The sequence below is a fragment of the Dendropsophus ebraccatus genome, chromosome 15 (genome assembly GCF_027789765.1).
Source record: "Dendropsophus ebraccatus isolate aDenEbr1 chromosome 15, aDenEbr1.pat, whole genome shotgun sequence".
Lineage (NCBI taxonomy): Eukaryota > Metazoa > Chordata > Amphibia > Anura > Hylidae > Dendropsophus > Dendropsophus ebraccatus.
In genome coordinates, this window is record NC_091468.1 from 50,563,950 (window position 1) to 50,582,115 (window position 18,166).

Genomic DNA, 18,166 nt, shown 5'->3' on the forward strand with positions numbered 1-18,166 from the left:
AGACAGATATTTTGGGGTATTTGTCCCTCATCAGTGTGGAGTAGGATTCTGGCAAATGAGGGCAATGAAAAGTAGACCAACAAAACACAACAATCACTGAACTCAGGGAGATCAGTGGAAAAAAACTCAATGGAGTGCTCATTCAAAAGTCTCCGTTGATACATTGCCCTCTATATTTGAATATGCAAAAAAGGGGTCTTTGGTTGGGAATAGCCAGATATCCCTCCAGGGAAGGAACCTGTTGCCAAGGTGTGCCTTTCAGTGGGGAGATCGCCAAATCACCTTGAGACGTAGCCTGACAAAGTTCCACTCAGTTGCGAGTATTGGGACACAAATAGGGAAATACCAGAGTGGCCCAAGTTGCTCTTTGTCAATGGTTTTCTGCATTCGCTAACAAAAGCGGACCCTTACAATTACATCCGAACGCCTTAATAGCTCACACTGTGTTTTCAGAGTTACATAACCTGTTTCATTAACCTTGAAAATGTCATCACTCTCCTCTAGCACTTTATTTTGCCCCCGATGAGTCCAAATAGGAACAGAACAGGCTCTCCCTGGATGAAAGCTCTATGGCAACACGGGTTTGTCATGCTCTAAAATCCACTGAGTAAAATACTGCATCAAAGGGTTACTCTATAATTGACATTATCCACAAGGCTATCCTCTTTGCAGTGGCTTATCTGAACATTAATTAGCAAAATTAAACATCTGAAACATGCTCACATCACTTCCACAACATATAATTATATTCTTACTGAAAATCCCCTCGGGTTTTCCCTTCCATGACTCCTGAAAATTGGATAAAATTTTCACCCATTAATTTTTTTAATTTTTTTATTTTATTTTACGGACAACATATTTGAATGTTTAATGTCTGGTTGTGTATGAAATATATTTCACAGTTAAAAATAAAATAAACGTGTCCTTAACAACTAATCTACGGTAATGAAGGGTAATTATATTGCAAGGAAAGGATCACAAAGAAGTAAGTGCAATCTGGAACAGAACCAAATTCAATTACTGTGGAAACACAATCCTAAGCCAATTAATCTTACTATGCAAGGCAATTAATTACAGTTCACTTATTATAGGAAAAATATGTCCTGCAATATTTGTATCATGAAATGATGCAGAGGGATGATGGACTCAATTTGCTGTCTGGTATTTAAAAAAAAAAAAAAAAAAAAAGTATTTCGAAATTTAAAATGCTATTTTTTTTATTTATGTTGCGGCAAATTCTCATCTGCTTGTCACCGAAAGCATGAAGAATCCGAATACTGAAAGATACATTTAAATATATCGCCGTCTATGACAAATTCGTATTAATAGATTTTGAACAAGATGGGTATATATTGCCTCTCCGATGAATAAACTGCACAAGAGGAGATAAAAGTGTCAGATTTCATGGCTATATTATATACAAATACTCTCTTTTATAGGGTGTAGAAATCTGCAAGGCGTTTTGATGTCAAATTAATTTGATTTTATTCCAGAAATGTCTCTTTGTGGATTTGTAGGCGGCATTAGAGAGCGCTACAGAAGAGCTGTGATATAAAACGAAACGTACAGAACTGACCTGCTCTCTGCTTGGAGGAAAGAGGCAGAACAGTGGGAAGGAAATAGTTACACGCAAAGTACCATAGGGTGCATAATAGTAGATAGAAACTGTATTTTTTTGCTTTATAGGATGCACTTTTACTGCTCCTGCAATGTTAGTGCTCCTTATAAAGTAAACATAGATACTTACCAAATCCAGAGCTGTAGCACTGCCCCTGCCGGTGTCCAGCGATGCGAGACACTCCTCTAGTGATTCTGTCGGGGCTGGAAGGGAGGGGGGGGGGGACTGCAAGCGGCGTCATCTGACTTCAACAGGAGATGACAGCATCAATGTGGGATAAAAAAACCTCTTCCTCTTGTTTTCTGACAAGTGGCATTCAATTGTCCATCTCTTAAAGGGAACCTGTCACCCCCCCCCCCCCGTGCCGGGACAGAGCCCGGCTGACCCCCCCGATGGAGACCCTTATACTTACCCCGTGCACGAAGTCCCGCTCATGGACCCGCTCCCGAGATATCGCCGTCGGAAGCCCAGCGCACGCTCATCAGAGATGAGTCCGCCACTCATAGAGAATGACGGCTCCATTCATTCTCTATGAGCGTTGGACTCATCTCTGATGAGCGCACGCTGGGCTCCCGGCGGCGATATCTCAGGAGCGGGTCCAGAAGTGGGACTTTGTGCACGGGGTAGGTATAAGGGTCTCCACTGGGGGGGTCGGCCGGGCTCCGCCCCGACACGGGGGGTGACAGGTCCTCTATATCCTGCTCTAACCGCACCAGCGCCACTTAAACAGACGATAGTACTTGTGGTGTAACTGGATTCCCCACCCAGCAGGCTCGGCAATGTCACAAGTGAAGTGGATGGTGGTGGGGAGAGGATCAACCAGCCCAGAACCCATTGGGCACCAATGTTTAGAACTGTTTTTAAAGGAGGGGGGAGGTTTCATCACACTGGGGGCCAGCGGGCCACCCCCCCGTACTTTATTCCAGGCTGGTGCCCAGAAATAGACCGGCGGCGTGCGCGGGAACCAGGCAGCGGTTAAAAAAAAAGACTGAAGCACCGTCAACCGCACATTTGCACCGATTTATTCATGTAAAAAACTTAAAGCAATGTACCGTGGTACATTAGCTTTAAAGGGAGACATGTGGCCGATAATAAATAAAATTTGAAGCGTTCTTCTGCTCCTAAGCTGATCTCTGACACTTTTACACAGACCAGATATCAGCCAAGAGAGCAAAGCAGCATCGACGACAAGCCGTTTTCTTCAAACCTGTAATAAATTTACACCAATATTAAAGGGGTAGTGCGTTGTTAAGTATTTATTCACTAAATAACACACATTACAAAGTTATACAACATTATTGAGTGTTATTTAAGTGAATGCCTACCTTCTCCATGCTTCCCCCCACCCACGCTAGACCCGGAAGTGTGGTGCATTATACGACCCTGGCCGCCATCTTGGGACAATGATGTCATCTTCAGGAGGCCGGCCGGACCGCTAAAGCCCTCTCTCATGCTGGCCCCCCTCCAGCAAGCCATCAGCTGCTCAGCCGCAATTGGCTGAGCATAGTTATACGTATAGTAAATACATAAGTATAATGCACCACACTTCCAGGTCTAGCGTGGGTGGGGGGAAACATGAGGAAGGGGGGCATTCACTTAACACACATTGCAATGTTGTATAACTTTGTAATGTGAGTTATTTAGTGAATAAATACTTAACACTGCACTACCCCTTTAACACAGTAATAAAAAAAAAGTACCAGTATTTTTTTCCACTCGTACAATAGTAACACAAAAGTATTAAAAAAATTTTTTATTGTAATTGAAACTTTACTTCATAATTCATTTCTAAAAGTCAATATTTAATAACTTCTTGAAATAATTGTAGAAAAAGGAAAAGGAAACATGGAGAACACTTCAATTGTTCTTGACAAAATTGTTCATCAAGGAGTTTATTATTTAGAGGCTAAATATGTCACTCTGGATAGGAAATCTATTATTTTCAATTTTATTTATTTTAAAAGGGAACAATTTAAGCATCTCAAAGTATCAAACCTTCAAAAGATTATCATGAGAAATGGAGTCACAAACAGAACAGAGCCGATTCCTGTAGAGAGTGCTTTGTTGCCTACAGTTACCTTGTCAGGGAAAACATATAATTATACTTTACGAAAGTACAGCAGGGGCTTTAAAACTAAAAACTTGAATTTTAATTCTTCAAAGAACAAATATATTCAAAATGGATCGTTTTATGGATACATCTACACAAGACAGTTATGCATTTTCGCAAGAAAATTTGCAATAGCAAATGGGGTCCAAATCTTGCAAATTGCATTTGCCTCTACTACTTTTTACTATGTTCACACAACATACTCCACTCTTTTCATACTGCAATGATATGCACTGAAGTCGATGGAACTGCCATTGTTTTCAATACATTGTGTGAAATGGAATGATCAATTACTGCAGTTAAATTATGCATTTACAAAGCATTTTAGTACATAGCCTTAATAGAGGTAAAATGAAACTATCTACCCATGTTTGTTGTGTTGAAATGCTGTATTGTGTGTAGTGTACTTTTATGTTACTTATTATTTTGTCCTCTCCTCATGTATTACCCTGTTCAGATGTCAATGCAATGACGGCTGTTGGCATATTATTCTAGGTCAGATGGACTGATTGGCCTTTGGGTGTGTCTTTAATTGAAAAGTTCATTGAATTTAATAGTAAAAACTGTGAAAGGGCGGTGAAAAAAGGAAAACTGTATGTGAACAAATAAAAAATAACGTCTGCAGTTTGCAAAATGCAGAATTGTAAATGAGCAGTTTACTGGTGATGGGGAGACACATTCACAGCATATCCACAAAATTCCATAAAGATATTTTTTAGAATCCTATTCGCATTATTGGTACTGCTTACCACAAGTTTTCCTTCCCGGAAAAATATTGTCAGGGACTTACCTGACCGCGCTCTAGCGACATCTTCCTGGCCGGGGCTGGAGCGGGGCGGAGCTTGAGCGCAGCACCGCCTTCCTGGCCGGGGGCGTTGTGACGTCAAGGGAACTTGAAAGCATCCCTGGTTACCAGGGCCGCCGCGGGCTCCAGTGACAAGCGGCCGCTCGGCTGAGCGAGGTTACGCTCAACTGAGCAGAGTTATGCTCAGGCTGAGTGGCAGACGCTGCCACCCAGCCTGCAGCTTCACATGTGCAATGTATCAGGACTCAGGAGTCCGGACCAATCGCGTTCTGGTCCGGGCTCCTGGTAGTGTATTTAAAGAGCCAGCAGTCACTTCCTGATTACTGGCTATTAAGGTTCATTCCCTGATCCCAGCTCCCCCTGTCTATTCCTGCGATACTTGTACCTAACTCCTCTGCTCAATTTACCTGTTACCTGACCTCCCGTCTGACCTCTGACTATCCGTTTGCTTACCGACTTTGTACTGCGCTCTGACTTGACTTCCTGACCTCCCTTTATTGTGTTTGTCTGTCTGTCTTGTTCTGTGTTGCACGTATCTAGTACAGGGAATGTCTTTGTGGTTGTCCGCCGCTACCTAGAGCCGATTGAGGCAAGTAGGTAGGGACAGTGGGGGGGGGCTTAGTTTTAGGGCCCACTGTCTCGTCTTGTCTTTACCTCCCTGTCCTGACAGATATCTGGCTATTCCTGCGTTTTGAGTCTTACAACGGAGGCTCCGTGGACCCCTTTTTTGATTTCCACACAGGCAGCATATAAGCAAGATGTGACCAAACCCAAAAACATGTTCGTTGGAGGACCAATGGTAACCAAGGTCAGTAAAAATCCCAATGATTTTGTATTATTTGTATTATTTAATAGTAAATAGTAAGTGGAAAAAAATGTTAGACTTTTACAGGAATCCTATGCAAAAAAATTCTAAATTATCACTAATGGTGTACCCACTACACTTCTTTTTGCCGAGGGGTAAGCTGAAGGGTAACGTTTAACAGATGACTTGCTCTTCATCTTAAAACATCCCTTTCAGGTGTATGAACTTTCCAGAATGCAATCGCCAGGTCATAACTGCAGTAATTTCCAACAATTACAGATGACTCCTAACGGATTGGCATTTCCAGGAAGAACCAAAGAAGTAAAGAAGACTAGTCATGCACATCCTGGCACTAGTTCATGCAATCCAGGAAATCCGACACAGGTCAGAAGAGGCAGTGATTACAAAATGTCAGGAGTATTCCAAGCCCAATCCAAATAGCAAATGAAAACCCATGACAATCCATCATACAGGCAGGAGAACCTTGGTGCTAAGACAAGGAAAGAATGTTCTCAGCAGGTTTAAACAGCCATAGGCTAAGCATCAATCACTAGGTATCTGGCTGGCACTTTCAGAAGGCAGGGTGGTCAGAGGGGGACCTTGGCCACTGCAGTGTGTATGGTTATATTTACACTGTGTTTAACGTACCCATAGACATTGGTTAACATATGAAAACGCTGCATATAGATATGCATAAATCTCTATGGTATCCACTGCAATAGATTTAAAATGAATGTACCAGTGGTGCCGGTGCCATAGTCCTTATTTTTAACAGCCGCTGGTTCCCGCATACACCGAGCACTGGCCAGGAATGAAGCACTGGAGGTGGCTTGGTCAGCTTCAAGTGTGACGAAGCCCCCTCCCCTCTGTGACGTGGCTCCATTAGAATCAATGGAGCCACATCACAGAGAGGAGGGCAGATTTCCACACTGGGGCCGGCAGACCCGCCTCCAGTGTTTCCCAGGTTAAAAAAAGGACTGCGCACCGGCAACCCCTACGTCAACGCTGGTCTATTCATGTAAAAAACAAAAAAGCGATGTACCGGTGATACATGCGCTTTAAATTTGTTGGATACACTAGTAGTCAACTACAAAAAAAGCCAAACCTTGCCAAAAGACATACCCTCACGGTCATATAATATGCTAGAAAAAGGGACAAAAATTATCTGAATCTCAGACCACCTAGTTTCTTTCAGCATGTTTTAAGAAAAATATAAGAGTTTGTAAAGATTTTTTTTATGCTAACAATAATATAGGTAATTCAGAAAAGCAAAAAGAACAGTTTCTGCAGGTGCAGGTTGTCATCAGTCCACAAAGTATTATATACCAATCCTCACCTATTAAATATATTACATGTCACTATGTTGAGCCCCTTTATCTGGTGTGCAAGATGAGAATTAAAAAAAAGAAAAACATTCATAGTGTGTCTTCAAAATTATTTAGAAAAAAATTCAAAAGCACCTTTAAATCATGTAAACCCTTATGCCGGTCACTGCAGGATACTCTTGCTTTTACTCTAAATAGAATAGACATAAGGAACGCTTGTCTGGTGATAAGGAATACATACAGGGAAGATGGGAAAAAGGAGGATAAGGATGATGTTACTATGCTGTGATGCTGTGGGAGGAAAGTGAGAACAGCAGAAGAAACTGTTACTCCACTGGTTCCTATGAAGAGTCCTACAGTATATGTGACTCAATTAGGTACCATATACATGCTTCCTATGATTTATCTCTGTATTGTACCCGCTCCTGGCCTGTACTTGTGTAACCATGTGTAAAAACCACGCTGATTTACAAGCTGTTTTTTAACGTGTTCACATGTGGGTTTTATTAATTGTGTAAAAACATGGAGTTTCCTGAATTATACAGCAGAGAGGAAAAGGGATACAACTCGTGTTGAGCGAACACTCAAATAATTAAGTGCTCATTACTGGAGTGCTCGACTTGAGTAACGAACTCCAGTGAAAACAATGGGAGACTTACTTAACCTGAAAACCTACAATGTCACAGTTAACCTCCTGCAGGCCACTCTGTTCTCTGTTGGGGGGGGGGGATACTTACCGTTACCGTCTTTTATCTGTCTTCACTGTTGCCTTTTAACCAATCAGCAGCTGATGCAGGAGACTGGAATGGCAAGTATAACTCCCTCCTCATGGGTTTAAAGAAGCAGTCTACATTTTTTTTATCCCTCCCCCCGCTGAACATTGGCGCATATACTTACCAAAGATGATCGGTGTCCCGCAGCACAGCTTCATTCCAGTCCGACGGTGCTGTTCAAATCCCATGGGCAGTGAAGTCACGGCTCTGCTGACCCCTCTTCTTTCTCCAGGGCTATTAAAGGCTGCAAGTCAGGGTCTCCAATGCATCTTTATGAGAACGCTTTCATAGAGATGCATTGGAGACTCTGACTTCCGGCTTCCCTAGCTGCAGGCCAGTCAGTAAAAAGGTCACTTGGGCATGTGCGGCATTTGAACTGCGCCGTAGGACCGGACTGAAGCCACGCCAGGAGACAATGATCATCATTGGTAAGTATATGTGGCAGTCTGCAGTGGGGAGGGTTAAAAAAAAATGTGCACTGCTTCTTTAAGGCTGTGGAAATGCATTATGCATTTCCCCAGCCTTAAAGCTTGTTGATCGAGAATGTTCACATAAAACTACATACAACCTTTCTAACTACATTACAGTTAGCAATACATCTATAGTTGCCATGGGCATACCTACCTTCTACCAGTAATCCTCATTAGAGATGAGCGAAGCAGCCGCAAATTCGTTTCGTGAGCTTAGATTAAAATGTCGGTCAAATTTGTTAAGATTCATGAATCAAATCTTAACAAATTTCATTAAAACAGCCCAAACTGTAAAAGCTACAATACTATGATTATTACAGAAAGGGGGTACATTACATGTTATTTGCTCAGGAAAATATCCCTATATTAAATAATGTATATTTTCCCAATCCACAACGGCATTAGAAGCTGCTGATCAGCTCCATTAGAATACACGTTCGGAGAGCAGATTTGCCAATGATTGGAGTGACTGACTGTGATTTGTTTGTAACAATATACACTTAATAAACTGAGCTGTTTTAATGCAGTGACCAGGCAGCTGCAGAAATTCATAATTCATGTGGCCGCCTCCTTCTTACTCTACAGACTCTCGCTAAATAAACAACAGCTGGTTCTCTGGGCTGGATGGAAGAGAAGTTGCTGCAGGGATTTTTCACTTCTGCAGCTGCCTGGTCAGTGCATCCAGATAGAGCAGTGTTAGAAGATGCTAATAATGCAGGTATCTTAAGGATTACTGTACAAACAGGTTTCTGCTACACGGAATAAGCTTTGTTTTTGAACCATCTAAGCAAATATTCTCAATAATTAACCCCTTAAGGACCAGGCCAATTTCGATTTTTGCGTTTTCGTTTTTTCCTCCTTGTGCTTAAAAGGCCATAGCACTTGCATTTTTCCACCTAGAAACCCACATGAGCCCTTATTTTTTGCGCCACTAATTGTACTTTGCGATGACAGGCTGAATTTTTTCATAAAGTACACTGCAAAAGCAGAAAAAAAATAAACGTATGGTGAAATTGAAAAAAAAAATGCATTTTGTTTATTTGGGGGGTATTTGTTTTTACGCCATTCGCCCTGAGGTAAAACTGACTTGTTATGCATGTTCCTCAAGTCATTACGATTAAAACGATATGTAACATGTATAACTTTTATATTATGTGATGACCTGTAAAAAATTCAAATCATTGTTAACAAATATATCTTCCTTAAAATCGCTCCATTCCCAGGCTTATAACGCTTTTATCCTTTGGTCTATGGGGCTGTGTCAGGTGTCAATTTTTGCACCATGATGTGTTCTTTCTATCGGCACCTTGATTGAGCATATGCAAATTTTTGATCGCTTTTTATTACAATTTTTCTGGATTTGATGCAACCAATTTTGCACTTTGGGAATTTTTTGCGCTTACGCCGTTTACCATGCGAGATCAGGAATGTGATTAATTAATAGTTCGGGCGATTACGCACGGTCAAATCCGCTGCGGATCCATAGCAGATTTGTAAGTGCGGATTTGATGCTGTGTTCATTCATTTAGTTAAATCTGCTGTGGATCTGCTGCGGATCCGCAGCGGATTTTCTGCTGCAATACGGTAGGTGTGAAGGCACCCTTAAGGATATAATGAAAGTGCTGGAAAGTGAAATGTAGTTCTAGACTTAAATCTTGTTCGAGGTCCTTCAGGGGTGGAATGGTGGCAATAGGAAGAGATTTATCAAACAGGGTCTAAAGTGAAACTGGCTCAGTTGCCCCTAGCAACCAATCAGATTCCACCTTTCATTCCTCACAGACTCTTTGGAAAATAAAAAGTGGAATCTGATTGGTTGCTAGGGGCAACTGAGCCAGTTTTATTTTACACCATGTATGATAAATCTCCCCCATAGATCGTAACTGTTGGAACTGAGCACATGATAAAAAGATGAGATAAAACATATGTTTCAATAGGAAAATAAATTTTGACATGTCAAAGGTTTTGATTTGTTTGGGTCTCTCTGCCCTACTCAGGCTTAGATATCAGGACCGTTAGTATCATAGACCACCAGGGATGTTGACATTGAACTGTCCAATGTTCAATACCACCAGGGACTTTGGTATTATCCCTTTCAGCACTGTAACCTATGGGGGAGTGAGGCCCGTACAAGATAGCGGTGGTCTGCTGCTGTCGCTCCTTTAACACTCACCCCCAAGCTGAGACTTCCTGTTGGGGCTTGCCGTAAAGCATATCACTAAAAGCTGTTAAAAGCAGCAGTATTTTCATTAAGAATTTTTAACTCCTTAGGGACCAAGCCTGTTTGGGCCTTAATGACCAGGCTCATTTTTCAAAATCTGACCTGTCTCACTTTATGCGCTTATAGCTCAGTGATGCTTTAACGTATGCTAGCGATTCTGAGATTTTTTTTTCGTAACATATGGTACTTTATGTTAGTGGCAAAATTTGGTCACTGTCTTGTGTGTTTTTTGTGAAAAACATCAAAATATAATGAAAAATTTGAAAATTTTGCACTTACGAAAAAAAAAGGCACATGACAAAAATTAGTTAGTAAGTCACATTATCAATATGTCCTCTTTATTCTGGCCTCATTTTGTAAACATATTTAACTTTTTCAGGGTGTTACGGGGCTTAGAAATGTATCAGCAAATAATCAAATTTTCATGAAATTTCCAAAACTGATTTTTTTAGGGACCAGTTCTTTTTTTAAGTTGATTTAGGAGGCTTGTATACTGGAAACCCCCATAAGTGACCCCATTTTGGAAACTAGACACCTTAAAGAATTAATCTAGGGGTATAATGAGCATTTTAACCCTACAGGGGCTGGAGGAAAGTATTCACAATTAGGCCGGAAAAAAATGGAAAATAGAAATTTTCCAATAATATATTTGTTAAGATTAAAGTATCTCATTTTCATAATAAACATGAGAGAAAATGCACCCCAAATTTTGTAACGCAGGTTCTCCTGAGTACAATGGTACCCCATATGTGGGCGTAAACCACTGTATGGGCACACAGCAGGCCTCAGAAGGAAGGGAGCGCCTATTAGCATTTCCAGTTCAGATTTTGCTGAAGAAGTTTCTGAGTGCCAGGTGCGTTTGCAAAGCCCCTGTAGTGTCAGCAGAATAGACCCCCCCCCAAAAGTCACCCCATTTTGGAAAGTACACCCATCAAAGAATACATCTTGGGGTGTGGTGACCATTTTGACCCCACAGGTATTAGAGGAAAGTATTCAAAAATAGACAGTAAAAATGAAAAAATAGAATTTTTCCAATAATATGTTTGTTTAGTTTGAAATTTCTCAATTTCACAAGGAACAGGGGAGAAAACTCTCCCCAATATATGTAACGCAGGTACTCCTGAGTAGAACCATACCCCATATGTGGGCATAAACCACTGTGTGGACACACAACGGGGCTCAGAATGGAAGGAGCGCCAATTAGCATTTCCAGTTCAGATTTTTCTGAAGAAGTTTCTGAGCGCCAGGTGCGTTTGCAGAGCCCCTGTAGTGTCAGCAGAATAGCACCCCCCCCCAAAAGTCACCCCATTTTGGAAAGTGCACCCCTCAAAGAATTCATCTTGGGGTTTGGTGACCATTTTGACCCCACAGGTATTAGAGGAAGGTATTCAAAAGAAGACAGTAAAAATGAAAAAATAGAATTTTTCCAATAACATGTTTGTTTAGTTTGAAATTTCTCAATTTCACGAGAAACAGGGGAGAAAACTCACCCCAATATATGTAACGCAGGTACTTCTGAGTAGAACGGTACCCCATATGTGGGCATAAACCACTGTGTGGGCACACAGCGGGCCTCAGAAGGAAGGGAGCGCCAATTAGCATTTTCAGTGCATGATTTTTCTGAAGAAGTTTCTGAGCGCCAGGTGCGTTTGCAGTGCCCCTGTAATTTCTACAGAATAGAACCCCCCTCAAAAGTCACCCCATTTTGGAAAGTACACCCCTCAAGGAATTCATCTTGGGGTGTGGTGAGCATTTTGACCCCACAGGTATTGGAGGAAAGTATTCAAAACTAGACCGTAAAAATGAAAAAAATTTTATTTTTCCAATAACATGTTTGTTTAGTTTGAAATTTCTCAATTTCACTAGGAACAGGGGAGAAAAAGCACCCCAAAATTTGTAATGGAGGTTCTCCTGAGTACAATGGTACCCCATATGTGGGTATAAAGAGAAGGAGTGTCATTTTAGTTACAGGCAATATGTGGGTGTTTACTGGTTATCTGGGGTGGTAATAGACAATCTCGGGGTGTTAACTGGCTATCTGAGGTGGCAACAGGCAATCTGGTGGGGTTATGGGCAATCTGGGGTGGTTACGAGCAGTCTGTGCCAATCTGGGGTGGTTACGGTCAATCTGGGGTGGTCACGGCCAATCTGGGGTGTTTACTGGCTGTATGGGGTGGTTATGAGCAATCTTGGGGTGTTTACTGGCTATCTAGGGATGGTTACTGGCAATCTGGGGTGGTGATGGGCAATCTGGGAGTGTTTAATGGCTATTTGGAGTGGTGACGGGCAATCTGGGGTGGTGACGGGAAATCTGGGGTGGTTACGAGCAATCTGGGGTGGTTATGAGCAATCTGGGGTGGTTGCGAGCAATCTGTGGTGGTTACAGGCAATTTGGGGTAGTTACAGGCAGTCTGTGGCAATCTGGGGTGGTTACGGGCTGTCTGGAATGGTTATGGGCTATCAGGGGGGGATACGGGCAATCTGGGGTAGTGACAGGCAATCTGGGGTAGTGACGGGCAATCTGGGGTGGTGACGGGCAATCTGGGGTGGTTATGGGCTGTTTGGGATGGTTATGGGCTGTCTGGGATGGTTATGGGCTGTCTGGGATGGTTATGGGCTATCTGGGGTGGATACGGGCAATCTGGGGTGGATACGGGCAATCTGGGGTGGATACGGACAATCTGGGGAGATTACAGGCAATCTAGGGTGGCAACAGGCAATCTGGGGTGGTTAAGGGCAATCTGGGGTGGTTACGGGCAATCTGGGGTGGTTACGGGCAATCTGGGGTTGGTACAGGTAATCCAGGGTGGTTACGGGTAATCCAGGGCACTTGACTTTGGTGACAGGCGTAAAAAAAGTGCCGCCACCATTTGGAACAAGCGATCAGTGGTATATAGTATATACCGCTGATCACTTGTACTGGGACCACACGGGTGGTCACCGATCATTGCCCCATGCTCTCCGCCACCTCCGGTGGTGGAGAGAATGAAGCTTTGATCATTTTTAGGAATCCATCACTGTGAACAGAGTCTGTTCACAGTGATGACGGCGGCCATCTTGGATCAGAGGGTCAGTGACCAGGTCACTAGGGTTATTTCTGGGGACAGGGGGGGGACATGTTCTCATCTCCTCTCACTATGGATTCACGGTGAGAAGAGATGAAAGCGTTCAGCTGCACTGGCAATGTCTGTTATCGGTGGCCGCCGTTATACTGATAATAACGGCGATCGCTGGTGAGGGGACTTGCCGGGACTGACCACACACTCTGCCCCAACCCCTCAGCTACCTCCGATAGCTGAGAGGAGGGGGCTGCGGGCATTACCGGCGCCACTGCACTATTCTGCACCATCGCCATAAAGAGCTGATGGCAGCAGAATAGAGCCCATTAGTGATCCGTAAAATCCGTATCGGCGGTCACTAATAATATAATACATGTATTCTCTGGGTCACTACGGTTACGGCGATACCACATTTGTATAGTTTGTTTTAACTATTACCGCTTTGGCGCAATAGAAACCATCTTCCTAGCAAAAACCCACAAAAACTGTTGCAGCATTGCAAGATCCATAGCGTTCTCATCTTTTGCGTGACAGAGCTGGTTTTGAGCTTAATTTTTGCGGGAAGATCTGTAGTTTCTATTGATACCAAGTTTTATATGTATATGACTTTTTGATCTCTTTTATGACGTATTTTCTAAAGTGGATTGATAAAATACAGCTATTCTGGTACTGTTTTTTTTTATTTATTTTTTACAGCGTGTGTCGTGCGATATAATTATTGATATAGTTTTATAGATTGGGTCGTTACAGACGTAACGATACCAAATATGTATATGATTTGTGTTTTTGATCACTTTTATGTAATGTTTTATAGTGTTTGGGGAATGTAATGCATCTTTATTGGGGGGGCTGTTTGTGTTTGGTGCACATTTTTTTTCTTTTTTTTTACTGTACACTAGTGTAAAATACTTAGATCATTGATACAATACATTGCAGTACCTGATGTACTGCAATGTATGGTATCATGCCTCATGCTGACAGGCAATAGCCACGGCCACCCCTGTCAGCATCAGGCATCTCCATGGTGACCCCGGGGACCTTCATTAGGACCCGGGATCACCATGGAGACATTGGGACCCCGGACGGCGCCGCGGGACATCGCGATCATGTAAGTGGACCTGCGGCGCCGTCCGGGATCCACTGGGACCATGGTTGACAGCGGCATTTAACGGGTTAAACTGCCTGGGGCGGAGAATCCTCCGCTCCTGGCAGTTACAGGAGGGTGTCAGCTGTCATACTGACCGCTGATCACCCGTCCTGCAGCCGCCGCGGGGCGGTAATTTATTCCGTTGTGCCCGCCGTTAAAAGGCGTACGCATTGGAATAAAGCCCATTAGTGGCCGCCGTGAAAAGGCAGCATGGCGGTCACTAAGGGGTTAAAAAAATATAAATTCATTTTAAAGAGGTACTTAGGTGAAAAAAATAGGTTTTCAAATCAACTGGTGTCAGAAAGTTACACCAATTTGTAAATTACTTTTATTTAAAAATCTCAAGTCTTCCAGCACTTATCAAATGCTGTATGTCCTGCAGAAAGTGGTGTATTCTTTGTAGTCTGTTGCCACCTCTGTCCATGACCGGAACTGTCCAAAGCAGAGAGGTTTTCTATGGGGATTTGCTACTGCTCTGGAAAGATTGCGGTGGCAGCAAAGAGCACTGTGTCAGAATGCAAAGAATACACCACTTCCTGCAGGACATGCAGCAGGATTCCCATAGAAAACCTCTCCTACTCTGGACAGTTCCTGACATGGACAGAGGTGTCAGCAGAGAGCACTGTGTCAGACTGGAGAAAATATACCACTTCCTTCAGGTCATACAGCAACTGATACGTACTGAAATTTTTAAATAGAAGTAAAGTAGAAATCCATATAACTTTCTGACACCAGTTGATTTGAAAGAAAAAAAAATTCGCTGGACAACCCCTTCAATTTCAGAGTATCCCTTTATACCAGCCCCAGTCATTAAAGGGTTGATAAGATTTGATTGGCCTACAATAACGCTGTGATTTAGCCAAGTTGCTTACTCATTTTCTTAGAAATATCGTGTAGGCAGCCGACAGACTTTCTTAAAGAACTGGAACAAATTGATGACAAAATCTTCTGAAAGGATTTTCTGAAATACCATACGTCTTTTTTATTATTTACAAAGAGCTATCAGTAAGGATGGAGAATCTGGCGGTGTATTATTATGTGTATTATCAGCGGAGAATCTTCTCCTCCGTGATCTGTAAGGAACAGCCTCCAAGTGAAATGATATTAGCCCTTATTATATCCAAGCCTTAATCCAATTAAAAATCCTTCTCCCTATCTCCTGCACAGATAGATTTTCTTCTGTTTGATGCCAAGCGTAAACTTAAAAATGATTGTTCTTGATTGTGTTTGGGGGAAGGGGGGGTGGGGGACATTGAATTCCACCATTTCCATTTTCACTGAACATTAAAGAGATTTTTTTTTCCCCCTCAGGCAAATAATGTGGAATAATTGCCAGGATCTCTTTTCGGTTCATCTGATCACAGATCTTGAGTCGTGACGGTTCTGCTTGTTTTCCCAGTGAATTAGATGAGCAATTCAAATGTTCTAGCCTGATCTTATAATACAGATAAAGCCACATTCAAGAATATGTCACACACTGTTATATTAGCGTGTATAATTGGAAGAAAAGAAAAAAAAAACTATCAAGTTATAGGATTGTCAGCTTAGGCTGCGTTCACACTATGCTTTTGCAATCCGTTTTTCCATCTGTTTTTTTGCAAAAAAAAAAAAAAAAGGATGAAAAATGGATTAAAAAAAAAAACGGATGACTTTGTGTGCATCCGTTTTGATCAGTTTTTCCATTGATTTCCATTATATAAAAAAAAAACGTCTCAAAGCGGATCCTTTTTTTTTTAAACGGACACAAAAATGAGGTTGACTACGTTTTGATCCGTTTTTTTTTATAATGGAAGTCAATGGAAAAACGGATCACAACTGATGCACACAAAGGCATACGTTTTTTGCAAAAAAACGGATGAAAAAACAGCAAAAACGTAGTGTGAACCCAGCCTTATATCGCTAACAATGTCCATGCAGCCCTTGCTCGGCCCGTATAATTGCTCAGATCGGGGTTCGTTTATGGTTTATAATCTGGCCCTAAATTACTGTAAATAAGTATATACTGGGCAGGCCATAGGCAACAGGAGAAATCTTGGGAAATTTCCTTTCTTATGGGAGGAGTTAAAACACAACCTAAAGTGAGCCAAAGCAAATATAAATCGTTCAAATCCAAAGTGATGTAATTTTCCATATAGGACTATGGAATGTGTTGGCATCATGTAACTGAAGTGAAGTTACTAATGGGGTACTTCGGAGGAAAAAGAAAAAAAAAGTTTTTCAAACAACTAGTGCTAGAAAGTTCTATGGATGTGTAAACTACTTCTATTTATATATATCAAGCCTTCCAGTACTCTTAGCATCTGTATATCCTGCAGAAAGTGGTATAATCTCTCCAGTCTGACACAGTGCTCTCTGCTGCCACCTCTGTCTGTGACAGGAACTGTCCAAAGCAGAAGAGGTTTTCTATGGGGATTTGCTGCTGCTCTGGACAGTTCCTGACATGGACAAAGGTGGCAGCAGAGAGCACTGTGTCAGACTGGAAATGCCATATTTTAAAGTGGATAGTATGTCAATAATAAAGATACCTTTTCATCAATAAGTTGCTATGTGTATGATTGGGGGTGGGGAAATATTAAAAACATACAATGGGATGTCTAATTGTGATGATGGATAAGGGCACATCCTGTTAGTGACTATAAGTCCTGGTTCAGCCAGTGTCACATTCCAGGTCATACAGTAATAGTGACATTCACTAGGAGGCCGGGCTGTACATCAACCCAATATCCAATGATTTTTTTAGAATAATGACCATGATTTCCTTACTCATGCAGAATATGTGTTTGGGGTGAATATATGTCCACACTGCACCCCCCCCCCACCATATCACCCAGTAAGGCTAAACTTATGTTACTATAGTGTCAACTTATAAGACATACAGCATGTAAATGGTTAAACATGTATGTAAAAGTAAAAAAAGCGCACCAAAACAGACCCCCCCCATAATAAAAATGCATTACATTCCCTATATACAATAAACCGTTAGATAAAAACAGATCAAAAACACAAAACCCATACATATTTGGTATCGCCACGTCCGTAATGACAAAATCTATAAAACTATATTAATAATTATATTGCATAACACACGCAGTAAATTGCTGTATTTTATCAATCTGCTTTAGAAAATACATCATAAAAGATCGATAAGTCATATATTTGTAAAACTTGGTATTAATAAAAACTATACTAAACTATAGTAAACTTCCTGCAAAAAAATTAGCCCCAAACCAGCACTGTCGCAGAAAAGATAAGAATGCTATGGATCTTTTATTGTGGCGACAGTTTTTGTGGTTTTTTGTTATGAAGATAGTTTCTTTTGTGCCAAAGTGGTAATAGTTAAAAAAAAACACATATTTGGTATTGATGTAACCGTAGTGACCCAAAGAATATATATATATGTATATATATATATATATATATATATATATATATATATTAATACATTATGTTACAAGCCAAAAAGACAAAAATGGCTGCACATCGCACCCATGGTTGATATGAAAGCTTGTTCAGCTACATTAAAAACCAACATCAGAAGTTAGTATATAATTTGATCAAACCATATTGCCTCATGTACCACGTGCAGGCCTCCCATTCTACCTGCAGGAGCAATGGTGAGTAGCACAACCATATTCACATTTGTGTTGTTTGGCGGAAGCTTTCTCCGCCGATGTTGCCTGCTGGGTTTTGGGGGGGGGGCCTTTGGGTTTGGTCCTGTGACATTGGGGTTGCAGGGCCATTCTAAGGCCTCCCTTCCCTGTTTGTGCATGCTCTGCGGGGTTGGCGGTCGCTGACAGACACAGTGTGGAGTTAGTGTAGGGACCCATGTGAACCAG